General features: G+C 40.9%; 1 pseudogene; it reads right to left on the bottom strand.

Moving 5' to 3' along the window:
* Nucleotides 1–422: 422 nt before the first annotated feature.
* LOC120883125 lies at nucleotides 423–1,605 on the bottom strand (annotated as a pseudogene).
* Between the last annotated feature and the right edge of the window lie 15,008 nt (nucleotides 1,606–16,613).

The following is a 16,613-nucleotide window of genomic DNA, read 5'->3' as shown; positions in this document are numbered from 1 at the left end:
GTAATAAACAATGCTGAAATGAATTTATAAAAGTTGTGAAATGGTCTTATTGGAAAGGAGGCAGGAGGAAATCAATTGTATTTCCATCTTTTTTTAAACTTTTATCTCTGCAGACAAGAAGCATTTCCATTTCTACCAGTTATGTGCAACTCAGAGAGAAATATAATAGTTCAAAGACAGTGAAAGTTGTGGAGACCCTATAAAATCAGCTAATTTGGAAGGGTGTTTAGGAAACAGTTCTGCATTGAAGATACCCAATAATGTTTCTGGGTCATTTCAAAGTCTTTCGCATTTTTTTTTTCTTCCATGGGTAAGAAGAAAGAAAGAGGGGGAAAATTAAAAAAAAAACAAACAACAACACGAAATTTCTTATGCAGTTTTGCTTATGCCTGTTCTCCTGGAGAAATTATTTTTTTTCCAGGTATTTTTTATTTCTTCAAATTTGTTATTTGCCAGGAGTGACTGAAAAAAAAAATTAATTGGGCCCCATCGTCATCATGGAAATGGCTTTAAGAGAAAACTGGTCATGTGAATATTATTGCTTCCCATTTTCAACCAGTAAATAGTTGCCATTGATAAACAGACAGCTAACAGTCTGTCAGGAATGCTCAAGATATGTTATATAATACAACATGCCTAGTCACAGGAGAAAAACTAGGAGATAACTTAGGTGAACTTCTTGATTTCATCATACAGGACAAACACAAAAGCCCCGCCCGTGCCTCTGCGAACACTGGACCACGCGCTTTTGAAAAAGGGTTTGGCTCCTTCGTCACGAGCAATCTTCCTCCAGCAGTCAAGCGTGCCTGTGCACATGATATCAGTTCCTTGGCGCCCTGACTGCATCATCCGGCGACGCACAGTGTCGAACGGATAGGAACTCAACCCAGCAACCGCCGTGACTGACTGCGCCATCAGCCAGCTAATGAAGATATGAGTGTTCTTGGGATCTGGAAGCATTCCCTTGGCAGTGTCATAGATACCGAAGTAGGCAGCTCGGTAGATGATAACACCCTGCACAGACACGTAAAAGCCTTGGTACAGGCCTCTAATCCCGTCAGATTTGTAGATCTTAACCCGGCAGACACCGAGGCCTCTGAATTCCCTTTCAGCTCCAGCTTTGCCCATGTCGGCTCCTAGACGGGTACGGGCAAAGTCGAGAGGGTACACAAAACACAGGGACGTGGCCCCCGGCGGCACCACCTGATGCCAGATTCCCTGCAAAGTAGCTCCAAAACTGGGTCCTCTTGTCCACACCATCCAGGAAGATCTGCTTGTATTTATCTTTGAAGGCAAAGTGAGCAGCCTGGGTGGGGAAGTATCTGATCACATTGGCCAGGTTACCACACCAGAAGGACAGGACTCCCTGCTCCTTGGGGACACTCCCTGCTCCTTGGGGACACTCCCTGCTCCTTGGGGACATAGACAGGAACCACGCAGTATGATGCCCTTGTACTGCTTATCTGCAGTGGCTTGCTTGCTAGCATGCTGCACCTGCAGCAGCAGCCTCACCTGCTCGATGGGCGCGACCGCGATCTTGGAGATGGCCGCCGCCACTCCACCTGCCAGGAAGTCCTTGGTGAAGGACACAGCAGCATCTGTCATCTTGGAAGGAAAGAGTAAGCGGACAACTGAAAGATCAGCGAGGACCCAGCGTGGACTCTGGGGCTCTGGGCTGGATAAATTATTAATAGCAAGACTTTTATTCTCAAAAATGCCCTGGTTTGGAAGATAAGATATGTAATTACCCTATTTGAAAATCTCTTTAATTTTATTATTATTCCCTTAAGCCCACTTGGTGGAATTCCTTGGTGGTCCAACGGTTAAGGTGCTGTGCTCTCACTGCCAAGGGCCCAGGTTTGATTCCTCATGGGGGAACTAAGATCCTGCAAGCCCAGGAGGGGAAAAAAATCTCTTAAAAAAACACCAGCAGATTCCAATCAACAGGCACTTGACTTATTCACCTGAATAGAAGACAAGTAAGGCTTCCCTGGTGGCTCAGATGGTAAAGCGTCTGCCTGCAATGCTGGAGACCGGGCTCAGGAAGATCCTCTGGAGAAGGAAACGGCACCCCACTCCAGTACTCTTGCCTGGAAAAGCCAATGGGCGGGAGCCTGGTGGGCTACAGAATATGGGGTCACAAAGAGTCAGACACCACTGAGCGACTTCACTTCTTTTCTTTAAGCCCACTTGAACAACAAAAGAATGTCGTTGAGATAGAGCTACACCGTGAAGGATTAACAAGTCAGTATTTTATATCTAAGTGGTTGGAGTTATGACAACAAGTCAATGATGTGAGTTTTGAAATGGGTCGAGCTTAGAGCAGCCATAGTGCTGTCAGGCTGTCTCTTGACCGGGAACCCTGACCCATTCATCTGGATAGATTCAGTCAGGCTCTGATTCCTTTGGCCTAGGACCTTCTCATTCTGGGTGGTAGTCCAAAGCTTGGACAGCTTCACTTTATAAAACAGTGGGGTTTTGTGCTTTTTCATTTAGACTCCAAAGTAAAAACCCATAATAATGTTGTTCAGTTCAGTCGCTCAGTCGTGTCCAACTCTTTGCGACCCCATGAATCTCAGCACACCAGGCCTCCCTGTCCATCACCAACTCCCGGAGTCCACCCAAACTTTTGTCCATTTAGTCGGTGATGCCATCCAGCCATCTCATCCTCTGTCGTCCCCTTCTCCTCCTGCCCCCAATCCCTCCCAGCATCAGAGTCTTTTCCAGTGAGTCAACTCTTCGCATGAGTTGGCCAAAGTACTGGAGTTTCAGCTTTAGCATCAGTCCTTCCAAAGAACACCCAGGACTGGTCTCCTTCAGAATGGACTGGTTGGATCTCCTTGCAGTCCAAGGGACTCTCAAGAGTCTTCTCCAACACCACAGTTCAAAAGCATCAATTCTTCGGCACTCAGCTTTCTTCATAGTCCAACTCTCACATCCATACATGACCACTGGAAAAACCATAACCTTGACTAGATGGACCTTAGAGAAACTAATACAAGGTATTAGTATCCTATGGCTATCCTATTCTGAATTCATTATTTCTCAAGCTAGGCAAGCTGAACGCATGTCTGATGGACTAATTTGCTTTAGATTTTGTTTGTTTGTTTTTAAAATATTATGAAATTTTTTCTTGTTTCTACAGACTGACAGTTCTAAGAATCTTTTCTTTCTTCTCTTCCCTCTGGTTTACCCTTTGGAGGGGTTTTTGAGTTCTGTCACCTCTGCCTTCTCCTTTGCAGCTTCATGCTGGCAAGCAAGCAGCTTAATCATGCTCCCAGAATTTTTAAGAAAGCTCATGAAATAGAATGTGCTTTCCTCTAAGTGTTAGAGGATTTGCTTATTTTTTTTTTCTTTTTCAAACTAGGGAGTCACATTGTGAACCATAAAAGGAACTCATTCCCAAAGGGATTAAGGCTAAACTTAAAACCAACTATTTATGAGCTGTCTGTAAATGGAATCATGTTTGAATCCGTTCTATGAACAATAGTAAGAATAAATGTAAACGTAGCTACTAAAATGTTTGCCATTTGCAGGCTCTAATCAGAGTGTCCTTTATACTGAGGGGCAAATGAGGACTCCGCAGGAGGTTTCGACTCACCTTTGGGAAGCCCTCCTTGAAATGTAAGGTCAGAGGGAAAGTCCTAATGTGGAACTGGACAGGAGTGTTCGCCTCAAGTTCAGGGAATTCTAACTGAGCTTCTGACTTGTATGTGGCGAGAATCCCCCTTAGAAATATTTTTGAATCATTGACATTTACAGATCAAGTCATTTTCCAGAGAGGGCAGGCCTCTGAAGTGTGTTCTCAAAGAGAAAGGAAAACAATTCGTGCAGCACCAACCCGGCTGTACTGAACTCACCTTCTCAAATGGGAAGGTTCATGCCCCAACCACTTCGCAGAAGATTTCTCTGAATAGTAATAATTATAACTAACATTTCCCTTGCCCGTTAGGGTTTGCAAAGTGCTTCCCACCCAAGATGTCATTTCAGAAGCTCTCAGCTTGGATCTTAATAATATCACCTTGGAGGGCATGGAAAGATGGGTCAGCAGCCCGTGTCACAAGACTACCGTTTCCAGCTACCCTATCCCTAACCTTTGTGCCAGCGCGTCCCCAGGGATAAGATGCTCCTGGAAAGGGTTATAAGCTGTGGTTGTTATTACTCTTCAGAGTTCTTCCCTTTCAGGTGATTTTCATACATAAGGACTCATTGAATTATGTTAGAACCAGTTTCAAAGAGTAAGTGCTAATTAAACTTGAAGCTGTTTTTTTTAAAATATCACAAAATAGCCAGGGATCTATACTTAATTTGGTTTCACATTCAGATCAATGCTATGATGGGTCAGACTTTCAAGCAAACAATCAGACTTCCTGTGTCTGTAAATTCTGAAAATAGTTACTTCATTTAAACATTCAGTGAATATTAAGTACCTACCCCACCATTGCCTCCCATTTTCAGAATATACAAAGATGAATAGAGACTCTGCCCTCCATCAACTTACAGTCTATTAGAGAAGAGAAGATAGGCACACAACTCAGGCAAAATGTCAAAAGTCTAAAAAGATGAATTAGAATCTACTTCTGAATGAGTATAATTAGAGGAATCCTCAAAAGTTGGGGTTGAATTGGGCCTTGATGAATGGTAGGCTTTCTAAAGATGGATGAGAAAAGATACACCAAGGGGAGGAAACAGCAAGATGGGACAATATAGGATGTGTATCAATTATGGTGGGAGCACAAATGATGATAAAGAAGCCCCTGAATGGACAACATTCTTGTGTAGCTCTGTCAAATATTTTCTGTGCACAGCCAGGAAGAACAATAGCTGCAGATAAAATGAAAACTTAAACCTATACCACATATTGATATGGAGTCATAGTCACATATATATTAATAGATAAATATTTATTAATGGCTCTAATAATCTATAATTATATATGCATACAACTGACACACATACTTATTTTCATAGTTTTAATTTTCCTCTTTTTTCTTTAGAGAAAAGAAAAATGGTTTTCTTATTATAAGAGTAATGCCTTTTCTTATATTGTTAAGCAAAAAAGAATAAAACAAACAACCAGATCTTATCACCCAAAATAACCTCTGTCCACATTGTATGTTATTCTTATTACCTACCTTATATACATATTTCACATATACAATACATATGAAACACATTTCCTGTCCTTAAACTTTTTCTACAAGTATTTCTTTTGCTACATGATATTCTATTATATAGTAGTACTATGATTTTGTAACTTATTTATAATTGTTAGATATCTGGGTGGTTTATGGTTTTTCTCTTAAAATATAGACAGTATTGCAGTGAATAGCTTTATAATTAAACCTTTGCAACAAACCTGAGTATTTCCTTAGGATAAATACCTAAATGCCTAGAAGTGAGATCCCTATTTCTGGAGCATGCACGCGTGTGTGTGTATGCACACATGCATGTGTAGTCAAATTCTATTCCAGAAAATTTGTACCTTTCTTTCTTGACTCCCACCTGCAGTAAAGCTATATTACTTCTGAAAGAAAATGACACAATCCCTTAGGAAGATGGGATAGTCTGGAGCACAGTGTGATGTTGACATTTGGGCAGAGACATTAAATCACTAAGACCTAGGTGTAGGAACTCCTCCAGTGAATTGATCTCTCACTCAGAGAACCCCTCCTTTATCCATGAATAAGCATCAGGTGCTATTCTCTGCATCATGGATTCCTCTTCATTACCACCTCAGCCTTGAAAACACTTCTATCCACTTCTGATATAAGCCATCTGAAAAGCTAAGCTTTGCTGCTATTTTTCATTATGCTCAGCCTGATCACAGAGGCATACTGTGGCAATCATGAGTTCTAACCAGGCAGTAAGTACAGGAGATTTCATTACAAGTGCATACTTGCATTGCATACCCCTTCATCTCTGTTACTACTCCCCCAAGTAGCACATACCCTCAGTTTGGACTGTGATGATACTTTCTTTGTCAGAGGAATGATGCTAAGAGAGTCAGAGAAGCTGCTGTTGCCAGGAGCCTGTTCCCTGGCACCCGAGTCAAAGGCCATTTGAAAATCCCATGTGCATTTACACTTGCGCCATTGGCACAGGCAGACTTACTCAAAAGAGCCGTGTTAATGCAGGTTATGGTCCCATCCAGCTCACTGGCTTTATATTTCCATTGCCTCTGGATGTTTAATGAAGCTTCTCTTCTACCCTTCTCTCCTGGTTGTATTAAGGCTGAGGGTACAGTGGAAAAATGCCCTGAGACTTAAGTCATCTGAAAGGCCCGCTTGCTACACTCTGATTCTTTTCAAAGTATCTATTAGCCTGGAGTCATGATTATTGAGCAAGGATCATAAATTAAATTAAATTGAATCACATGTAGGAAACATCTGACCTGTCTGAAATATAGCCAAATGGAAATTTCTGAATGAGAGCGATAAGGAAATCAATTCCATGGCTGCTAGTTCATTAAACCCAACTTCAAGGTATTTCCCTGATATCCAGCTGCCTGGTATAGGATTAATATTTACAGGGAACCCCTAAGCAAGATGGGCTGTCAATGGGTAATGTGCCAAATACTGTGAATGTTCTTCAAAACCGTGTTAGTCTAATAATGCTTTGAGTGGGATGCTTCTTTGTGGCAGGTGTGTGCTGATGGAGAAAAGTAGCGCCATTAGTTATAGGAGGTGACCTACACTGGATAAAAATGCATAAAACAGTCCCACAACACTTATGGGCAGGAGTGTTGTACAAAATATTTCACATCTAAAATAGCAAAGCCACCAGCCCATCAAAATGGACACTGGTACAGTCAGATTGTACAGCTATAAAGAACTGATACCTGTGCTGACACGCACTGCCCAGGTCTCAGCCCTCATGACATAGAAGCTGTAATAGCAATATAGTAGTAGTTGCAGTAGTAGTAATAATAATAACTATCATTTATTGAGGGCTTACTAGGCACTGCTTGTGAGGAAGTGGGCAGATATACCAAAGAAACACTGTTAACGAGTACCTACCATGTGCTATCACTGGGAATGCACTGGACATTGCTTATACTGATTAGATTTAATCTTTCCAAAAACTCTATAAAGTAGGCATTATCAACCAGATTTCAAAGACCAGGTAACTGAAGCTCTAGGATATTAAGTAATTATTCCAAGTCTGCTCAGCTGGCCATTACCAGAGCGGGAATCCAAAGCATTCTCTCTCCAGCAGCCCATGTTCTCTTGTTGCATCTCCATGGAAAACAGCACTGGTCTTTATTCTGCCATCAGCTGACCACTTAGTCTCTCTACTGTCAATATTGTTATCATAAAATTAGGATAATATGTCTTCCTTAACTATTGCATAGATTTTTTTTTTTTGAAAGAGGAAATAGGATCATGTAAATGAAAGCACGAGGTAGTAAGGTTCTCAGTGATGGGAACCTCTTCTTGTTATGTCCTCATGTCTGCATGTTGAGTACCGCCTCTGCACATAGTAACTTCTTAATATATTTTAAATCCATGCTTACGAGTCTTAAGTCCATGTGATTTATTATTAAAACCTGGTACCTTTTGTACCTTAGTTGGTGAAATAGGATTTATATATTGTCAGGATAATATTCCAAAGTAACATATGCTCAGTTTCAAATAAGTTGATACAGGTGTCAAGTGGGGCAATGATTTTTTGGTGTGGGTGATTTGAGCATTGAAGAAAGCAGAGTTTAGGCAGGGCTTGTCTTGCTCCTTGGGGCAGGTGCGCAGGTAGACCAAAGCTGTGGATATGTGTGGGGAAAATAGGTCACCACATTTCAGAAACAGAGAAAGGGATGGTTGAAGACATGGGAGTCAGAATGTTAAATGTGTTTGGAGATTAATAAGTAGATCTCTTTGAGTATATCAGAGCAGGTATTTTTCAATAGCACAAAACACCAGGAGGGCAAACATCAGAGAGTCATGGAAACAGCATCACTCACAGCAAATCTGCTCATATTACCAAAGCTGGTGCTTCCTTAATATCATAAAGGTATCAAATAATTCCTCTTATCCTTGTCTTAAACGATATTCTTTAATGTGAATATACTTAACACTATTGAATTGTATTTTAAAATCATTATGATGGTCAAAACAAAAGACAGAAGCCCTACAATACTCTTCAGAGATGTGTGCAGAGTACCCGAAACTCTATAATGATATCAATTACAACACTTATCGCCCTGCATTTTAATTGCTTATTTTCTTTCCCCTCTCCTGCATTAGCCTGTAATTTCTTTCTTATTGGTCTTTCTATCTCTAGGATTTAGTGCCTGGCGAATAGTATATATTCAACAGTAAGTGAATTAAGGGCTTCAAGTAAGAAAAAGATTTGATTGAAGTAAATTGCGTTTATCTCAAAACATTAAAACCTTCCTAAACACTACTCAGAATGAAGCTGAGGAATAGTCACATTAATGAGGGTACACAATGCACTTGCTGGGCATGATATGGTTAAACAGCAGAGCCCCAGTTACTGCAGCCCCTGGGACATTTTGATTATTCATCAGAGGAAGTACAGTAGCACAGTCAATAATCTCTGTGCAGATAAGGAGACTTTTTTCCAAGTGAATTCAATCTCAAAACTGTTCTGTTCTAGGCAGAAAAAAAAAAAGCACAGAGATACCTACATAATTTTCACCTTCATTTCAGCTGAAAGAAAACACAGAATAAGACAAGCAGAGAAAGAGGAACAGACAGGACTCCCCAGGTGAAAGGCAATAGACACACTGAATGTCTTAGCATTAAATTCATCTATTCTGTGGCCAACAAGAAACAAAAGGAAGTACAAGCTAGAGACATAGAGACATAGAATTGGTGAAGACACTGCTCTCATAGGAGAAAGAGAATTCCCTACTCTGCGTGGAAAGAAGAGACTATTTCAAAGCAAACCAGCTCACGCCATGGAAGACAAGAGACTCAAAACTGAGAACCCAAAGTGATTGCCATCAGCCATGTTTGGTCAAGTGATTCACCAGTTTCTTAGGAGGAGTATTAGGCTAATAGTAGAGCCAAATATGAGAATATGCATAAATACTCAGAAACATTGGCTTCCTTTGTTTACATTCAAAGCGTAAGTTCTGCAAGGTCTCACCAAATTCTCCCGTGATTTTTAGTAGATCCTCAGTTAAAATAACCCATGCAGGGATTGTTATACTGGTTTTCAGGGTTACATCTGATTCTCTGCACCTTTTTCTCTGGCCCATCCTTACCTTTGCTTTGAAAGATCCCTGAAATCACAGAGAAAGCCTCAAAGGTATACTTATTAGTCACTAAGCAAGCTGATCAATGATTTCAAAATACTTTAGAGAAATTTCTCTGAGGTAAAGTGTATTTGGGCTGGATTGAAGATGATCTGAGAAGGGTTCATCTCTGGGTATTTCCTGAGCCCTTTTCCTGCAGCAGGGATGGAGGCAGCAGTTGGCTTGTTTCCTCTACTGCACATCTCATAACAGAGATTTTACTCTCCTTCCATCTCTGCCTCCCAAAAGAGGCTGCAGTAATCACCCACACGGAATGACCCAGCAGGCAAGGGCACTGGGAGGTTGTGCATGACATGCTTTTCCTAGAGGTAGAAACCAGTGGTCCATTCACTCATTCATTCAGATTTTAATCCATTTGACAATGACAGTCTGAATGAATTCTATCATGTTTGGTGCTAAAGAGACACTGATGAAAAGAATAGATTTGGTCTCTGCCCTTATCATACTGACAGCCCAGCAGTGAGACAGAATCACAGTTAAACATGAATAAAAGTAAATGTGGGAAGTGCTTTAGTAGGGGGAAAAGTAGGATACTATGAAACACACAGCAGGAAAATAAAGTATTGGGGATTTGGGAGTAGGAATTAGGGATTAGGGAACTTTTTGCAGGAAGTGACTTTCATACCAATACCAAAGGCCATTAAAAAGTGTTGGGGTGTAACAAGGTAAGAACAAACCTGGAAGCTAGAGTGATCTTTATGAATTCCAGTAGTAAGTTTCAACTCCTACTCTCAGAAACTCACACAACCACAGCCTCATAATTACTGTTAGATAAAACTTGACCCAGAGATCTGTATACTGATATGCCCTGATTTATAACCTAATAGGTGAACTGTAGAAATACCCGAAAGGAAGTAATGGGAGTCGAAGGAAATTAAAAAAACTCAACTCAGTGATTCAGCAAATACTTAGTGAGGTCCTCCTAGGCGCCAGGCACTCCTCTAGCCCTGAACGAACACACAGCAGAGAACGAAGTGAAGCCCTTGCTCTCATGCACTTATGTTCTAAAGAGAGAGAAAATAAATATATATAGATGCCAAATGGTGACCATGGCTACAGAGAACAATAAAATAGTAGAGCAGAGAGAAAGGAAGAGATATGGGGGCCAGGGTGATCACAGAAGGCTTCTCATAAGTTCGACATTTGATAAATTTGAAGACCTTTCTGAATTGTGGGATGGTAGTCCTGCCTGAAGGGAGAGCATTGCAAGCTGAGGAATGATGTGTGCAATGATCCTGAGGCAAAATTGTGCTTTGGCCTATTTGCTAAACTGCAAGGAGGAGAGTGATGGGGGCCGAGGGATGGACACTGAGTTCAGAGCCCCTGGAGAAGAAGCCCAGGGCCGGGTTACACAGGTTCAGTCCACCAGAGACTGGGCGATATTAAGGGAATGCGCAGACCTCACTTAGATTTAACTAAAAGAACCACTGTGGCTGCTGTGTGGACAGTAGAGAGTTGAGAGCAAAGATGTAAATACAAAGATCCTTTAGAAGGTTGTTAAAGTCATCCAGAGTCACGTTATGAGAGTCTGTTAGTAGGGAAAGTGCTGAAAGATGGTTGGATCCTTACAACTGTAGCGCCTTAGAATTTTCAGAAGATTGAAAATAAATTGAGGGAAAGGGAAGAGTCAAAGATGACACCCATAGTTCTGGAAGTAGCCACTTGCCAAGATAGGGGATTACTATGTCAGACAATATGAATACTTTTAAGCCTTTTGCTATGCATTGCCAAAGCATTCTCAAGACAGGTTGTATCTTGGTTGATTCTAAGACCATCCTATTTGGAAACCCCTTAGGTTAGTGTAAATTTGCACCTTCAAGTAGTAGCTCTGATGAACTTTTTATTTGAAGTAGGATTTTGGTCCTCTTGTGTCAGGAGGTGGGGAGACACATGGTTAAGAATTATTTAGCATAAATAATAGACAGTCTATGTTAACTGAAATACTGAGAAGTAAAGCAAGGGACAGATAAATATACCTGATATTCCTTATTGAGCTTTGCTGTTCTCTTCTATGCAGATGACCTTAGCCATTCTGTGTGTTCCACTCTCCACTTTTTCACCACTTCTCGCCTTTCTTCAGAACCACTGTTCTTGGATTTCAGGCCAAGAATCCCTCTTTCAGAAAGACCATGTCAGACAGCCAACTTCTGTTACTTTGAGGAGTTAGAAGGTTAGAAGGGGGAGAAAATGGTAACACGAACATAAATAGCAGAGAAAAGAGGGCTGAAGAGTTGGTGTATGTACAGATTCAGCTGGGCATGGTCTGATCTAAGAAGAAAAAGAAGACAGAGCCTTCAGAGCTTAATGAGCACCATCTGATAACGTGCAGCACAAACTGAAAAGTAAGCACTGGGGAAGGAATCCAGTCTGGCCCCCGAGAGGGTGATCCAGTCCTCATTTTGGTTTCAGCCTCAGTTAGACCCAAGAGTTAGTATCTCACAGGGCATCACCAGAACTTATAGCATTCCTAAGATACTAGAAACTGCCCGGCAGTTCAGCATAGATCTTCCAGACGTCTAATTTGTCTCAAACTAAACCAATAAGCTGTTAAACAAGTCTAACCAATATTCAGGCTCCTGTGTTGGCTCAGATGGTAAAGAATCTGCTTGCAATTTGGGAGACGACCTGGGTTTGACCCCTGGATTGGAAAGATCCCCTGGAGAAGGGAATGGCGTCCCACTCCAGTAAGCTCAGCATTCAAATAGCTAAGATCATTGCATCCAGTCCTATCACTTCATGGCAAATAGATGGGGAAAAAATTAAAACAGTGGCAGATTTTATTTTCCTGGGCTCCAAAATCACTGCAGACAGTGACTGCAGCCATGAAATTAAAAGATACTTGCTCCTTGGGAGAAAAGCCACAACAAACTTAGCATATTAGAAAGCAGAGACATCACTTTGCTGACAAATGCCCCTGGTCCATATAGTCAAAGCTAGGGCTTCCCTGGTAGCTCAGCTGGTAAAGAACCCTCCTGCAATGCAGGAGACCCCAGTTTGATTCCTGGGTCAGGAAGATCCCCTGGAGAAGGAATAGGCTACCCACTCCAGGATGGACTGAGGAGCCTGGTGGACTGCAGTCCATGGGGTCACAAAGAGTCAGACACAACTGAGTGACTAAGCACAGCACACACAGTCAAAGCTATGATTATTCCAGTAATCATATATGGATGTAAGAGCTGGCTGAGCTCTTACAAAGAAGGCTGAGCACCAAAGAATTGATGTTTTTGAACTGTGGTGCTGGAGAAGACTCTCGAGAGTCAATTGTAAAGGAAATCAACCCTGAGTACTCATTGGAAGGACTGATGCTGAAGCTGAAGCTCCAATATTTTGGCCACATGATGCAAAGAGCTGACTCATTTGAAAAGATCCTGATGCTGGGAAAGATTGAGGGCAAAAGGAGAAGAGGGCAACAGAGGATGAGATGGTTGGATAGCATCACTGATTCAACGGGCACGAGTTTTAGCAAACTCTGGGAAACAGAAAAGGATAGGGAAGTCTGGCATGCTGCCATCACCAAAGAGTCCGATACAACTTAGCAATTGAACAACAACAATGGCAAAAACTATTATTCGAAAACTGCAGTTACATATAGGAGTAGGCTTTGAGATCTGAGTCTTCCACAGTCACAGTGAAACTTTTCAAAGATTATAAAAAAAAAATCAAAACTTCTAAGTTTCCATTTTAATGCTTAATACCATATCAGAATACTGAGTCTATACTAGCCCTTTGTTCATCATTCTCACCATTGGTAACTATTTTACTTACTCATTCACTAGTGTTTGTCTATCATACCCACTAGAAGGTAACCCAGAGAAGGCTAGGGACCATGTGAATCCTATTCACCATCAACTCCCCAATGTGTAAGACATTGTAGACACTCAATAAATGGTTGTTGGCTGCTGAATGAATGCACTGTTCATCCATAACAGAGGTTTGGGGCAAAACTGAGGACAATCTTTTAGCTGCATGGGAGACCACAATGATATTATTTGACATAGCATTACTCATTTAAGATTTACACTGTACTTACTTCCAAACTAGAGATTAAAATATACTATAACACCTTTATCTGCAGGATGTAAGTCAGCATCTAAAGATGAACATTTTAAGACATTATTTTATGAATATTTAACTGAGCAGTGCTCTAGTTTAGTTTTTTTTTTTAAAGGAATGCATGCAATTTGCATATGTTATTTTCTAAGTCATCTTCTAGCTCATGCCCCTCAGAAGTAAAGATGTTTATTTGAGTTGCAGTGGCTTATCTTTTCATCATAAAATGCAAGTGACACATTCATTAGAGTTCTGAAGTCTCTGTGGCAAAAATACTGGGTTCATGAATTTACATTTCACTGTATTACAGCAATATATTCATACACGTGGAATTGATAGCAGACAACACCCTATCATTTAAATCCAAGGTCTCCTAATAAGCATTGGAAAATATCAGATTAACATGTTGATTATAATGATGTTTGGCCTCCCATGTCAACATTCAACATTCATTGGTTATTCTGAGGTTAGTAACTGTTGGTTATTTATTCCAGATAAACCAAACTATCAGGAAATCTGGAATCTTTCTATGAAATCTGTTGACCTTTTCTTCAGATACCACTTAACCATCTTTAAGGAATGAAAAGCAATAATTGAATGAGCAAATTTATATTCAGCATAATACCCATCACTGGGCATTGCCACGAAGAACTTCTGGTAGAAATATCTATTAAATTATGACATTCTCGATGGACTTTTTAAAGAGGTGGTACTTCATGGTTCCCGTTAGCATGGACACACTTAGCGACAACCCTAGCTTGAGGCCCTGTCTTTACAGCAAAGGCCTTCTAGCTACTCTGCTGTCCAAGGTCCTGCCTCTTTACCATAGGACTGGCTCTCAGTTCCAGGCAACCTGCAACTGAAGAGCCCCTTCACCCCAGTTCTGCTCCCAAAGTGGGCTCTGGCCCGTAACTGTCTCTACATCACTTCTTTGGCACTGAGTTCCATTACCTGGAGGTTCTTAGGGTGGAAATTTGTCTGGAGGGATCTACATGTGTTTCTTTCTTGTAGTTTAGTTGTCAAGTTGTGTCTGACTCTTTGCAACCCCTGTCTGCAACCCACCAGGCTCCTCGGTACATGGGATTTCCTAGGCCTGGAATGGATTGCCATTTTCTTCTTCAGAGGATCTTCCTGATCCAGGGATCGACCCCGAGTCTCCTGCTTGGCAGGCAGATTCTTTACCACTGAGCCACCTGGGAAGCCCTATCTGCATACTTTCTGCTAGCTCATCTCTGTGTCTCCACTTTTCAATTGTTTTATTTCAAAGCACATATTGAAAAGGGCAGTGCTCTGAAATTTTGCCTGCCTTTTTTAAACCAAATATCATTTTATGAGATGTTTTTTTCCTGTCATTAAGTGTCTTCCATAAACTACTTTTAAATGGCAAGATATACTGTAATTAAACCATCTCCTATTGTTGTGTGTATGTGAGTGTGTAACATATATATATAGTTGTAATGAACTTTTTTGCACATACTTATTTTTTGAAGTTTTAAATTTTTTTAAAGATTTCTTAAAAGGATGATTACTGGCTACAAAGTTAGCAACTTTCTTGAGCTACTTGATAGATTATGAGCTAATTACCTTTCCAAAATGTGAACTCTCACTTTCACCACACCCTTGAATATTGATGGTTACCTTGTAGAAAATTTTGTCAGTTTAATAAATGAAAAATACTGTTTTATTTTGATGCAAATTGAGAAAAAAATGTACATTTCACAGATGTTAAGTTACACACATTTAAAGAGGTTTGGACTCTTTAATAACCTATATATTATAACCCGGAGGTCACGTCTGAGCTGCTGACCTTTACATGGTCTTCATGTCCCATTAAGTGCTCTGATACTTAAAGCCTCAGGTCACTTTCAGTCTTAATTGTATTTTATTATTCTCCATTGTTGCAGACTGTTTCGGTCAATTTAGCCAGAGGGTCTCTCTTCACCTTTTCTTCACTGGTTCATTTCCAGTTATAACAATGACAGATTTCCTGAGAGGTTGTATTAATTTTATTATCATCACAGTGATTATTTTTACCCAAATGAAAGTAGGAGTACAATGTTAGGCTTAGAGGAGAAAGAGTTTCTGTTGTTCACTGAAGAGGTATATATTCTTTTTATAACTTTGAGTGAAAAGTGCTTGGGCAGAAACTAAAGGTCAGAGATTCTCAGGTTTAGCAACAATTGTTTGCATTCCATATCATGTCAAAAAATAAATAGAAGGTAATAAAACATCAAATTTCTCTGACATTTGCTGAGGGGGTGTCTGCTGCACTATTTTAAATTAAAGATCAGTCACCAAAATGCCTCCTGCCTCATCACCACTCATGTCCAGGAGGAGACGTGTCTTTAGTGCCCAGATTCTCCTTTTTCCCCTTCAGCAGGACCTCAGCTTCTGAGAAGGATGCTCAGCCGCTACATATTCTCTCTCCTTGTAGAATTAACTGTTGGTCAAGTTCTGAAAAAAATGTTTTATATTAAAATGTTGCCTCCATCAGAATTATGTGTCTTCCAATAATATGAACACTTCTCAGGTATCCACAAATGAACACACTCTTCAGGTAAATATTTAGTCATAACCAACTTCCCAAGTACCATCCAACATTTTATTAGCCATGGAATAAATGGCAAGTCTATACTTGTGGAAGTTTTTTTGCAGTAGAAGCTATTATCCTCGCCATGGGAGGAACCTCTGTGACTCCACTGTGACAGTAGCTGCCATATGTTGAATGGTGAGCAGGTGCCAAGCATTGTTCGTATTATATTTAAGCCTCCCAACAACCTTCATGTAACAGATGAGGAAACTGAAGCTCCAAGGAACTAAATAAGTTCAGCTTTCAGGTGGTAGAGCAGAGATTTGAGCCCCCATCTGACGGTGGCTCAGATGGTAAAACGTCTGCCTGCAATGTGGGAGACCCAGGTTTGATCTCTGGGTCAGGGGGATCCCCTGGAGAAGGAAATGGCAACCCACTGCAGCATTCTTGCCTGGAAAATTCCACGGACAGAGGAGCCTGGTAGGCTACAGTCCGTGGGATCTCAAAGAGTCAGACACAACTGAGCGACTCCACTTTTTCTTCACTCTCTGACTCAAAGGGCTATTCTTCACTATTATACCCTTTGATGCTTTCAACTGAATGGTAGACAAGACATCTGACAGTCTTTCTTGTCCCACACACTCTTCTGCCTGTGCCCTTGCCAATAGTCCCTAAGTTAGAGTATATATCATCTCTTCCTGATTCTGGATTGGTCCTGTAACTGATAAATAGAATGTGTAAAAGTGATTCTGC

The sequence above is a fragment of the Oryx dammah genome, unplaced genomic scaffold (genome assembly GCF_014754425.2).
Source record: "Oryx dammah isolate SB20612 unplaced genomic scaffold, SCBI_Odam_1.1 HiC_scaffold_24, whole genome shotgun sequence".
NCBI classification, from domain to species: Eukaryota; Metazoa; Chordata; class Mammalia; order Artiodactyla; family Bovidae; genus Oryx; species Oryx dammah.
The sequence above is the reverse complement of the archived record's forward strand: the minus strand, read 5'-3'. Positions and strand labels throughout refer to the sequence as shown.